This window comes from Psittacula echo (genome assembly GCF_963264785.1).
Source record: "Psittacula echo genome assembly, chromosome: 5".
In the NCBI taxonomy this organism is placed as follows: Eukaryota; Metazoa; Chordata; class Aves; order Psittaciformes; family Psittacidae; genus Psittacula; species Psittacula echo.
In genome coordinates, this window is record NC_137739.1 from 53346517 (window position 1) to 53359548 (window position 13032).

Consider the following 13032-nt stretch of genomic DNA (forward strand, 5'->3'; position numbering starts at 1 on the left):
ACCTGCTGCTCACTGAAGCTGAGCTCATCAGCAATTGTGGTAACACCTCTGGGATAATGTGTGTTTAAGAAGCAGGAGGGGAAAAACTACTGAGGAACAGCAGTGGGAAGACAGGAGTGAGAATATGTGAGAGGAACAGCTCTGTAGACACTAAGGTCAGTGAGGAAGGAGTGGGAGAAGGTGCTCCAGGTGCCAGAGCCAAGATTCCCCTGCAGCCTGTGGTGCAGACCGTGGTGAGGCAGGCTGTGCCCCTGCAGCCCATGGAGGTCCACAGTGGAGCAGATATCCACCTGCAGCCTGTGGAGGACCCCACACTAGAGCAGGGGAATGCCTGACAGAGGCTGTGACCCCGTGGGAAGCTTGCGCTGGAGGAGGCTCCTGAAAGGAGCTGTGGCTCTGTGGAGAGAGGACCCTGCACTGGAGCAGGTTTGCTGCAGGACTGGTGGCCCCACAGGGGACCCATGCTGGAGCAGTCTGTTTCCGAAGGACTGCACCCATGGAAGGCACCCACACTGGAGCAGTTCGTGAAGAACTGGAGCCTGTGGGAAGGACTCATGTTGAAGTTCGTGGGGGACTGTATCCTGTGGGAGGGGTTCCACACTGGAGCAGAGGAAGAGTGTGAGTACTAAGGAGCAGCAGAGACAACATGTGATGAACTGACTGCAACCCCCATTCCCTGTCCTTCTGCAGCACTGGGGGAAAGGAGGTAGAGCACTCGCAAATGAAGTTGAGCCTGGGAAGAAGGAAGGGGTGCAGGGGAGGTGTTTTCCTGATTTGATTGATAATAAACTAAACTAATTTCCCTGAGTTGAGTCTGTTTTGCCTGTGCCAACAATGGGTGAGTGCTCTCTTCTTGGCCTTATCTAACCCATGAGCCTTTCACTGTATTTGCGGCTTTGGTGGGCACCTGGTGTCCAGCCAACATCAACCCAGCACACATATTTATTTAGACATTTAAACAAGTGCCTTCTGTAACAACACAACACCCCACCCCAGTAAAAAGAGAAAACAAACTGAAAAAATTGTGCTCTCATGACAAGCAAAGCTACAATTCAAGTGGCCAATGTTGCTATAATCAGTGCCCTTCTGTATACAGCATACAGTGCAGTCAAGCAGTTGCATGATACGTTGCTGCGTTTGGAGGTTGTGTGTCTTGTCTCCCACTCCCCTTTCACACTACGTTCCTGCCTCAGTCAGTGTAGGAGAGTTGAGATTCTCTGAATGCACATCTGCTTGGGTTTGTGGATTTTTTTTCCCCTCATTTAGACTGATTTCAAACTTTATTTACTGCACAGCATCCAGGCTCAACTCTGAAGAGGGAAGAAGTCATTTCCTTTTAGTGTCTTCAGGGTACCTCCTGCTATGGCAGCTTAGAATGTTAATGAATTTATTTGTGTGCTGAGAATCTGTCAAACCTTATTTTACAGGTGGGAAATTTAAGTTAGAACAACTGAAGCAAATACCAGGATTTCTCGCTGAATTTGTGAGGTCCAGGATAGATGCCTGGGAACTGGAGTTTGGAGTGGCTCACTTTGTAGCCTTTTGTAGGTTCAAATCATGTTTCCTATGAAGTCCCGTAGCGGCTACGAGTGCTCAGAGCTTCTGCAAATCTAGCCAAAACTACTGATGAGGTGAGAAGCACTGTCCTCCTTCCTCTGGCTTCTTGGATACTAGAGAGATGGCAACAGGCTGGCACCTCTCCAGGTCTTGTGGTTGATTACTTTCATTACAAGATTTTTGTCTTGACGGTTTCCTGCTTTGCCCTTTCTGTCTGTAGCAGCAAATGAGTCAGACCCAATCTCCTACAGTTCTTGGCCCTTTTCTCTCCAGAGGTGCATGTTCTGTATGAAGCTAGAGTTTCACAGAAAATAAACTGTGGATCATTTGATTTGGTATTATTATAATGTGTATGCACAGAGGGATGAATTAGGACAACAGTTCATTTCTCCACTTTTGAGTATTTTTACCTGTAACCAGATAAGTGTGTGAGTGTATATACACAAAATTTATGTTTGCACTAGGAATAGTTGGTATGTATTCACTTTGTATTAGGGTTTCCTTATAGGGTATTTTAGCTTCCTACAATATGTCTCTGGACCTACTTATGATTCCTGGACTTCAAGGGAATTGCAAGTGGAGGAGCAGAATAAATGTATAAATGTATAGTATTTAAAATGGTATGTCTTTCACAAAGAGACTTCTAGCTGAAGATACCTGAATGGAAAGCCTCTTAGAAGACAACTCAAACCATGATTTTACCTTTTTCTTTAGCAGTTTTCTTAGGCTTTGGAACAGGCTGCCCAGGGCAGTGGTGGAATCCCCATCCCTGAAGCGTTCACAAACCCTGTAGACGAGGCCCTTAGTGACATGATTTAGTAGTGGATTTGGCAGTGCTTGGGAATGGTTGGACCTGATGATCTTGAAGGTCTTTTCCAACTTTGCTGATTCTATGATTCTGTTACAGAGGATCTCCTATGAAATAGCTTGTCTGCTACAGTTTGAGAAAGAGCAATAGGTAGGTGACAACTTGCTCTTCAGCAGTTACATTTTGTATACTTTTACCTGGCCATCATAGGATGACGTGACTATTGACTCGTGTCTTGCACTGATATTACAAGTGTCCTCTGGTTCTGTTCCCTCAATTCTGAAGTAATGACTGTCCAGTGCAGAAAACATGGCTGTTATTGAACAAATGCTAGGCAGCCTGTTAATGCCCAGTTCAGCAGAGTTTTAAAATATCAGAAATCTTAATGTATATTTTGGGAAGAATGCCCTCGGGTCAGAGGCCCCCTTTGGAACCAGAATCAATCCTCTGACCAAGCTGTATCAAAAAGAAGGGGAAAGGTACAAAGAAAAAAAATGGTGCTAACTTTTGTCTTTATTGTCCTATATTTTGTTTTGTGCTCTCCATTGACTCTCAGGTCTACATCTTCTATAGAAGTTAGTGCATCTCTTAAAAAAAAAACAAACAACAAAACCACAAACAACCTCCCTATCCAAGTTTGTGTAGGGTCCTTGTGTCAGATATGGGATGACAGGCTCTGCTTGCAGCTGAATATCCAATTTCTGATGTAAACAGGTGCCATTAACCTGAAAGATGACAATCAGAATGTCTGAATTCCTATGAATACCATTTTGAGACTGGGCAGGAAGCTGCAGTTGTGGTATCCTTACCCTTGCAATAGAGTTCTGTGGTACACATCATTCCTTGCTCTCACATTGCGCCTTTACACTTGTGCTAAATGGGCATTTTCTGAGCAAAGTGCATTGTTTGCTCAACAGAAGTGGGCAAGATGACACGTGGTTTGTTGCAGTGCACCTTGTCTTCTCTCTGCTAATTGCTGTGGGTGAAGGGATGACTGTGCATTGCCACGCGACTCGGAAACAACTTTGCTGAAACAAATGATTTTTTTTTCAGGTAAGCTGCATCCCACCTGTGTTTGTAACTGTGTATTTGTTCCTGGGAAGCACCCAAATGCTTGTCACGAGTAGCTGGCAACTGGAAGCACCACAACTGGTGTACTCAGAATGTGACTACTCTCTTATCGTATTGCAAGTATCTTGAGTGTTTAGGATATGCATGAGTACAACTTATACTGCTTGTCGCTGAACTGCTGCTGGTAATTGAAAATTGGAATACAGTGTTCCCTGGAGAGTTTGTCTGTCATGGAGCTCAAGAGGTTAATATGTAGTTATGTGACAATACTATAATTTTATATGCATCTGCAGATACTCGTAATAGACATTAAAGTGGGCATTTACATCCTTATTATGGGTCAGTACTTGATGTCATAATAAAAAAGTCACATCGGAAAAGTACAGGATAAAAATCTGATTATGCACCTTTTGGAGTGTAAATGGCTTTAAAATTCAAATTGTCACCTGATGGGAGAATCAGAAAAGAGTCAGAACAAGGGCAAAGGGGCACAGCTGTGAGACACAAGGGGCAGGATAAAGGAGGAAAAAGAGATAGGCCAGACTAGGCCTTTGCTTGGGCAGTTTGTATCCATATGAATACTGTACTCCATTGCTTAGATATCTCATGTCATCTGATTAAACATAAACTTGAGTGAAAGGTGGGCTTTGTGAGAAGTAGTGGAGGTAAATAGACTCCATATCTTCTGGTTTTCCCACACAGTTCAAATCTGCTCAGTGCTGGGAGGGCTAAAACTTCATGTGGGTTAATGCAGGGTGTTCATTTGGAAAACAACAAACGTCATCAAAGCTAATAAAGTTTCCAAGGCAAGGTAGCAGCCAAAACTCTCTCATGATGCTGTCCTAACTACACAAGAACCGATGCAACTGCTGGCCCCAGATCCTGAGGAGATGGGTGGACACTGTGGAACCTGAGACTGAATCCTGAAGGGCTGAGTAGGTTAAAATCAACCGAGAAGTACAATGAGGACTAGAGCAGCATGTAGGGTGGACTGCGTACGTGGTTGGATAGACTGGGACAGTAAGTTCAGCTGCAATGCTCTCAAAGGGTTTCCAACATCACCTTGAACGTCCGTGGAAGCTGAAACCCTATAAGATGCATAAATTTGGAAGGGTGTTGACCTTCCATTTCTCTACTACCTTTTTACCCACATACACCCTAAAGCACTCTGTAAGTTGACTGAAAATTTAGGGACTTTATTTTCTTTGTTGGAAGTAAAGTATGGGTGCAAGGCCATGAGGTGAGGTAAAACAGTTACCTCTGCTGACAGGGGAAGCCTCCTCCTTCCATCTCCACCCCATCTCTTCCCCATGCCTGGCTGTAAGCTCTTGCTGCTTACCTTTCACTCCTTGGACCCCTTTAAGTCAGTCAACCCCCTTAACTGCAAAAAATTACTTTATTTCTGCTGGTTTAATCAGTTGATTTGGCTCAATTGGTGTGGATGAGGAGTGCCAGAGGCAGCCCAAGGCATGAGGGCAGGACTAGGGCTGGGGAAATGGGTGGGCTGGGAGAAAGTCCCATCGTTTGAATGAGGGAGACAACTCAATTGATAGCACCCAGGTTTTACCTTTGGCTTAATCACTTACAGACCTGTGCCCACCACCTCATGTTCTCCAGGGATTCAGCAGCTAGTAAGAGCTCCATACAGTCCAAGGCTGCAAGAGGTGCTTTGGGGGTTGTAAAGTCACCTGGAGCTGCCTCACCAAGAACTGTGTGCTCTTCTTCTCCCAGTTGCTCCTTAGTGGTTTTGACACCATCTTTAGCTGAGGTGAGAGGGGACATTTCTTGTGACATTACCATATGTGCTTCCTAAGCAGGGATTATGGCTGCAAGGGACTTGCTTGCTCTAGAGAACCTAAAGCATCTCTCACATGGATCTCTTCTCTTTAGAGGGCTGATTTGTATATATGGCGTTATGAATGATGGGGCAATATAATGAAAAATACTTAGTATCTCTGCACCGTCTTGCATGTGATGAGAGCCAGCCTTTCTGGTGAATGAGAATGTTATTAAACAAGTCATCTGTCCCTTGCAACAGCTGTCAATAGAAGTACTGAAATGTTGAGGCCCACAAGCAGCATGCTCCGCAGCCTGATGGGATTGGAAGTAAAGCAATTTTCTCAGGAAAACAAGAGGTGCAGATAGAAGTAAAACTTTGCAAGAGTTACAATGCAAATCTGTGGCAGGCCTGAAAGGCTTTTGAAATTGCCTCCCTAAAAGCCCTGTGTCCCTGCACTAGTGAGGTACAAATAAAACTCCAAGAGGCTGTCTGTCCATTCAGTGGATCAGACACCGAGCGGGCTGGTGGCAGTCAGTCAGACAGTGAGCAGGAGGCCATTCAGCAATTAATAGATCCTGGTTTATGAATGGCCATGTCTTCTGGCTCGAGTGGCTTTTGGCTGCTGAGAGAACAAGGATGGAGAACTCCATCTCCCTGTTTGCAATTAGTGTTTGTTATTAAATGCTGACAGTGTGTTCTCTCCTCTCATGTATCTGGTCTTTGTTTATGCATTGGATGTTGGCACAGACTTCTGTGCTGTAATGTCTTGCATTAGCTGCTGTTGAAAGGAGTCCAAGGAACAGTGCGCTTTGAGGAGGACAGGAAGGTGGCTTGGCACAAAAACAGCAGGAGCAATTCTGAGGGAAGGATGAAAACAGGTTTACTTAATTGGGAGGCTGGCAAGGAGCAAGCAGCAATAAGTCCATGCACATCTCTGCTCTCAAATGTGATGCCAAACACTTTGATGGGAATGAAGAGCTAGCTAGGAGGTACAACCAGTGGCAGGAAGGTGAGATAGCCTTGGAAGTTGTTTGGTAGAGGGTGATTGTAGCAGACATGGTACTTTCAGGTGGATAGGTGGTGCTTGAGGTGTTGAAGTGTGGGACCTTGAGAAGGAGACTACAGTTACTGGACATCACCATAGAGGTAGAGGTACATAGAGAAGCAGTAATAAAACCCAAGCTGTCTGTGGAGGAGAAGGAAGAGCTTCAAAGCAGAGAAAAGAAAGGGGAGAGGGGGAGAGGAGGAGGAGTAATCTCTAGACCCCCAGCTGATTTAAAAGGCATCGGTAGGGATGAAAGGCAAGAGAATGGCATCAGTTGTCACATCAGTGAGAGGAGACTTATTCCAGTGTATGGGCTTTGCATAGCATCTACAAAGTCTAAGATGCAACATCTGGCTAAATCATAATGCAGGTGCAATGGCTGCAGCTCCCTGCTGCTCCCCGTGGTGCTCAGCAACACACCAGGCTGAGATGGCCATTTTGGAGGTCAGGTCTTTTCACCCATTTCTGTGATGAGAACTTGAAATTTAACTCAGGTGAAAATGTGCCAGGATCTACAGGAGACAGTTATAGTTTGGTTATAAGAGGGAAGTACTTTAGAATAGAATAGAATAGAATAGAATAGAATAGAATAGAATAGAATAGAATAGAATAGAATAGTTAGGGTTGGAAAGGACCTTAAGATCGTCTAGTTCCAACCCCCCTGCCATGGGCAGGGACACCTCACACTAAACCATGTCACCCAAGGCTCTGTCCAGCCTGGCCTTGAACACCGCCAGGGATGGAGCATTCACAATCTCCCTGGGCAACCCATTCCAGTGCCTCACCACCCTCACAGTAAAGAATTTCTTCCTTATATCCAATCTAAACTTCCCCTGTTTAAGTTTGAACCCATTGCCCCTTGTCCTGTCACTACAGTCCCTGATGAATAGTCCATCCCCAGCATCCCTTCAGATACTGGAAGGCTGCTATGAGGTCTCCACGCAGCCTTCTCTTCTCCAGGCTGAACAACCCCAACTTGCTCAGCCTGTCTTCAGACAGGAGGTGCTCCAGTCCCCTGATCATCCTCGTGGCCCTCCTCTGGACTTGTTCCAACAGTTCCATGTCCTTTTGATGTTGAGGACCCCAGAACTGCACACAATACTCCAAGTGAGGTCTCACAAGAGTAGAGTAGAGGGGCAGGATCACCTCCTTCGACCTGCTGGTCACACTCCTTTTGATGCAGCCCAGGACACGGTTGGGCTTTCTGGGCTGCGAGCGCACACTGAAGCCGGCTCATGTTCATTTTCTCATCGACCAACACCCCTAAGTCCTTCTCTGCAGGGCTGCTCTGAATCTCTTCTCTGCCCAACCTGTAGCTGTGCCTGGGATTGCTCCGACCCAGGTGTAGAAGCTTGTACTTGGCATGGTTAAACTTCATAAGGTTGGCATCAGCCCACCTCACAAGCATGTCAAGGTCCCTCTGGATGGCATCCCTTCCCTCCGGTGTATCAACCGAACCACACAGCTTGGTGTCATCGGCAAACTTGCTGAGGGCGCACTCAATCCCACTGTCCATGTCACCGACAAAGATGTTGAACAAGACCGGTCCCAACACCGATCCCTGAGGGACACCACTCGTTACTGGTCTCCAGCTGGACATCGAGCCATTGACCACAACTCTTTGCATGCGGCCATCCAGCCAGTTCTTTATCCACCGAGTGGTCCACCCATCAAATTGATGTCTCTCCAATTTAGAGACAAGGATGTCGTGTGGGACAGTGTCAAATGCTTTGCACAAATCCAGGTAGATGATGTCAGCTGCTCTGCCCCTGTCTATCAGTTTCGTAGCCCCATCATAGAAGGCCACCAAATTGGTCAGGCAGGATTTCCCCTTAGTGAAGCCATGCTGGCTGTCACCAACCACCTCCTTGTTTTTCATGTGCCTTAGCATGCCTTCCAGGAGAATCTGCTCCAAGATTTTGCCAGGCACAGAGGTGAGACTGACTGGTCTGTAATTCCCCGGGTCATCCATTTTCCCCTTCCTGAAAATGGGGGTTATATTTCCCTTCTTCCAGTCATCGGGAACTTCACCTGACTGCCGTGATTTTTCAAATATGATGTCCAGTGGCTTAGCAACTTCATTTGCCAGCTCCTTCAGAACCCGCAGATGGATTTCATCAGGTCCCATGGACTTGTGCATGTTCAGGTTTTTAAGATGGTCTCGAACCAGATCCTCTCCTACAGCGGGCCTAGGGTCTTCATTCTTACAGTCCCTGCGTTCACCTTCCAAGACTTGGGTGGTGCAGTCAGAGCCTTTGCCAGTGAAGACCGAGGCAAAGAAGTCATTAAGAACCTCAGCCTTCTCCAAATCCAGGGTAGCCAGTTCTCCCGATAGCTTCCGGAGGGGAGCCCTTTGTCTCCTGCAGCCCATCTGCTCAGAATGGCTGCATAGGGTTATTTTAAGATCAGAAGTAAACCTAAAGTGAGTTGGTTTTTCTTTCTGTAAGACCTGGATACCAACTCTGCCACTCCTCCCCTGCTCCTGTCCTCTATTCAACAAGGGGATGGAACATTTAAGTAGGAATGGCAGGGGGGTTGGAACTAGGTGATCTTAAGGTCCTTTCCAACCCTAACTATTCTATGATTCTATGAATAAACAATGAATAAACAATGCAGCTTCTTGCAGTTCTGCTTGAGTAAAACACGTTTACTCAGGAAAGGTGTCATGAACCCAGGTTTGCCTCTGATGGATGCACTCATTCACTATGTCAGCCTTTGGCCTGGCTGGTCACAAACAGTCTTTGCCCATCGAAACCACGTTCTCAAAATACAAGTGGCTTTGGCAGTTGCACAAAAGTAGAGCCTTGATACTTACTGGTCACTAGAAGCGGAGTGGGATGAACAGCATTATTAGGTCCTATTTATTCACCACTGGGGACTGCTGTGTGTAACTTGCCCTTCTGTGTGTTCCATTTTGTCCTGTAAATATTTTGCTGTAGTAGCTGCAAACTTTGATCCAGAGTATCTTTGACAGCAGAACTGGCTACTGCTATTAATTTCAAATATTTTGGGTACATAGCTCTATTGATCCAGCACTTGTTTTTTGGAGAAAATTGAGGCCCTCATCGCCAGGAAGGTACCTTGCTCAGTCACTGCTCATGTAGCCTAGTTGAAGTGAGCATCTTTATCTTTTGCCATCTCTTACTTAGTCTTTCCTGGTTTTCCCATTTCTCTGATGCTGCTCTGCCACTGCTCCTCCCCCATAGCCCACATTCAGGTGTGGCTGTTTAAAAGCAATCTCTGTCAACATTTGTCATTAATCTGTTTCCATTTTTATTTATAAAAGAAAGAGAGAGAGTGAGAACGGAACAGCAGCAGTAGCAGGGCAATTGCAGATGAATAATGAAAGGATTCATCACAGCCATACCAAGATATATATATTTTTTGCAGCCAAGCGAGACGGATTCCCATCACAGCTCGGGGACTCGTTCCACACAACCACTCATCTTTCATGCTGGGGGGAAGGGAAAGGTGGAGACAGTATCATTATGGATGTAACAGGGCTCAGAAGTGACTGGTCAAGGTTGCTGCTTCAGTTGCAAGGAATCTGCTTACAGGAATTTTCTCTCCACCTGGTGTTATTGCCTGGTAAAATGGTTTCCTTCTACAGCAGGCTGCCACTTGCTAAAGTAAGGCTTAGGGTTAGCTAACAGGGATGCTTGCTAAGCAGTTGCATTACTAAAGACGGATAAGACGGCCAAGTGAGGGCTTCACAGGGGTGGCCATCTTGCCTTAGAAGGAATGAGGAACACACTGGGGTCACACAGGGGTCACTCTTGCTCACCTTTTTGTCTTTTGAGCCCACCCTCAAGTTTGCTATCATATCAACAAACAACTATCATATCAACAGCAGCCCTGCAGAGAAGGACTTGGGGGTGTTGGTCAATGAGAAAATGAACATGAGCCGGCTTCAGTGTGCGCTCACAGCCCAGAAAGCCCAACCGTGTCCTGGGCTGCATCAAGAGGAGCGTGACCAGCAGGTCGAAGGAGATGATCCTGCCCCTCTACTCTGCTCTCGTGAGACCTCACTTGGAGTATAGTGTACAGTTCTGGTGTCCTCAACATAAAACTGGTGTCACTGTAGTGACAGGACAAGGGGTAACGGGTTCAAACTTAAACAGGGGAAGTTTAGATTGGATATAAGGAAGAAGTTCTTTACTGAGAGGGTGGTGAGGCACTGGAATGGGTTGCTCAGGGAGGTTGTGAATGCTCCATCCTTGGTGGTGTTCAAGGCCAGGTTGGATGAGGCCTTGGGTGACATGGTTTAGTGTGGGGTGTCCCTGCCCATGGCAGGGGGGTTGGAACTAGACGATCTTAAGGTCCTTTCCAACCTTAACTATTCTATGATTCTATGATTCTAACTCTCAGCTTGTCCTGCACCATCTAGCTTTACAAATCTGCCTGCCCTGTTAAACAGAAATGTTTTGTTCTTCTTGTCCACTTTTAGTAGGTAAGGTGGATGGAAATCCATCAGATAGGGGACACTGAAGGATTCTGCAGTCCTGAAGGTCTGTGTCAAGCCAGAAGAACAAGAACTGCCATTTAAAAAAAGAAGAACAACCGAAACAAAACCAAAACCCTGCAATAGGCCTGGTTGATTGAGGTGTGCACTCAAATCCAAAAAGGTCTCCATTTTCTCCTATCTGTCAGGCCCAGGGCAGCCAGGCCAGGCACATCCTGTGAGGGCAGTGCTAATGCTTCAGTACTGTTTGAGCTCTGCATGCACACAGATGTAGTGGTTATGTTCCTCCACTGCAGAAATGAGTCTGAGCGTCCAGTCCTCTTGTGCTTGCAGGGAGGTGATCCAGGTAATCTGTTGCCATCCAAGGCAGAGGTGGGCTGTCCTGAATAATTCTCAGATGCAGAAGTGCAGTTACTCTGTCTATTCCTGGGGTTTAGAGGGTCTGGGTTTGAGGAAAGGGCATGACATTTGTCTATATTTTTCCATCTAGGAAAGCACTAAAGCAGGTTGATTTAAAGACCAGGATGGTCTCATTTTCAGGTGCTGCAATGACCCGTATTGCTGCTTATCAGTTCTGCTTCCAGTTGTGAGAGTCCATCAGCCCATAAAAAGCACAAAAGACCTTGTCCCAAAGGACTGTATATTTGTCAGGCCTCTTGGCAACCTGGAATGCTTCATGCACCTCTGGCAAGGCATTAGCATCAGGGCATTCCTGTATTAAATCCTTCCTCCTCTCAATTGAAGCATAAGTGCCACTGGAGGCGATCCCAGTTGGATGGGAGGGTGCAATACAGTGCCACAGCTGAGGCGATCCTTGAAAGAGTAAGATAGGCAGATACGTTGCTTTGCTGAGCCCTTAGGGCTGCCACCTTGGCAGAGGGAAAAAGAGCTCTGATCTTTTTCTATTCCAGACCTTTCTAGTGCTCTATTTTTCCTGTATAAAATCACAGACTTGCCAGCAGTAGAGGGATCAGGGAAAAGGGACCTGTTTCTTTAGCTGCTCCTCCATGTCCCTCTCCCTCCTGTACTTGGGGAATGCAGTGCTCAGAAGCTCAGACTCAGTCTGTGTCTTTTACCATTCCTCTCCAACATGTATCTCCCTTTGGAAAACCATTTAGTACATTTCCCCATACCCTGGCACAGAATGATGACAGGTCATTATGAACCAGATGTAATTCAGTTTGGCTACATGATTCAGCTCCATTTATGCATCCTACTGCATCTCCATTCCTAGGTAAGGACCCTTGGTTGCTCAGTGGAGACACAGGTTTTCTACTGAATATGTGTCCTGGGTTCAGCAGTAGCAGTAGTCAGTTTTTCTCCTTCTTAGTAGCTTTTGCAGCACTGTGTTTTTGACTTTCGGCCTGGGAATGGAGCTGATAACAGCGATGTTTAGACTGACCAAGGACTTTGTGAGTCTCATGCTCTGCCAGGGAGAAGGAGAAGCTGGGAGGAAGCAGGGACAGGACACCTGACCCAAACTAGCCAAAGAGGTATTCCATACCACAGCACGTCATGCCCAGGATGTAGAACTGAGAGTTCCCGGAAGGGCTGGATCATGGCAGGGTGGGGATGAGGTACCAGTTGGTGAGCGGTTGTATTCTCTTGCTTGTTATTTCCTTTATCATTATTCTTATTAGTGGTAGCAGTAGTGATTTGTGTTATACCTTAGTTATTAAACTGTTCTTATCTCAACCCGTGGGAGCTGCATTCTTTTGATTCTCCTCCCCGTCCCTCCAGGAGCGGAGGGAAGAAAGGTGGGGGGGGGGAAGTGGACTTCGTGGTTCTGATTTACGGCCTGGGCTTAAACCACGACAGTTCTTTTTGGCGCCCAACGTGGGGCACGAAGGGTTGAGATAACAACAGATCTGACCAAGGCACAATGCTGATTTATTGGCTCTCAAAGTTGTTTCTCTTGATGTCACAGTTTCAGTATGCTGCAGCTTACTTAGAGCCGGTATTTGCTGTGTTAGTGTTTATCAAGTGTGGGCCTTGGGCTAAGGTTCTTGTCTCATTGTACTTTATGGTAGTGGCTTGTAATGTGGGCGGGCTCCGGCAGCAGGGCGGGATGGACGTGGCCGTGGACTTGTACCTGCCCGTCCCGCTGCTCTTCACCGTCCTGGCCCTCGTCCTCGCCTCCGTCTTTGTGAGGCTGCGGGGAGCCGAGGGGGAGCGGCCCCGGGAGCCGGCGGCGGCCAAAGCGGCCCGGGAGAGCGGCCCCGGGGACCAAGCGGCGGCGGGAGCGGGGCCGGAGGCCGGGAAGGAGGCGGCTGCCGAGGAGGGGAAGGAGGCGGCGGAGGAGCCGAGCT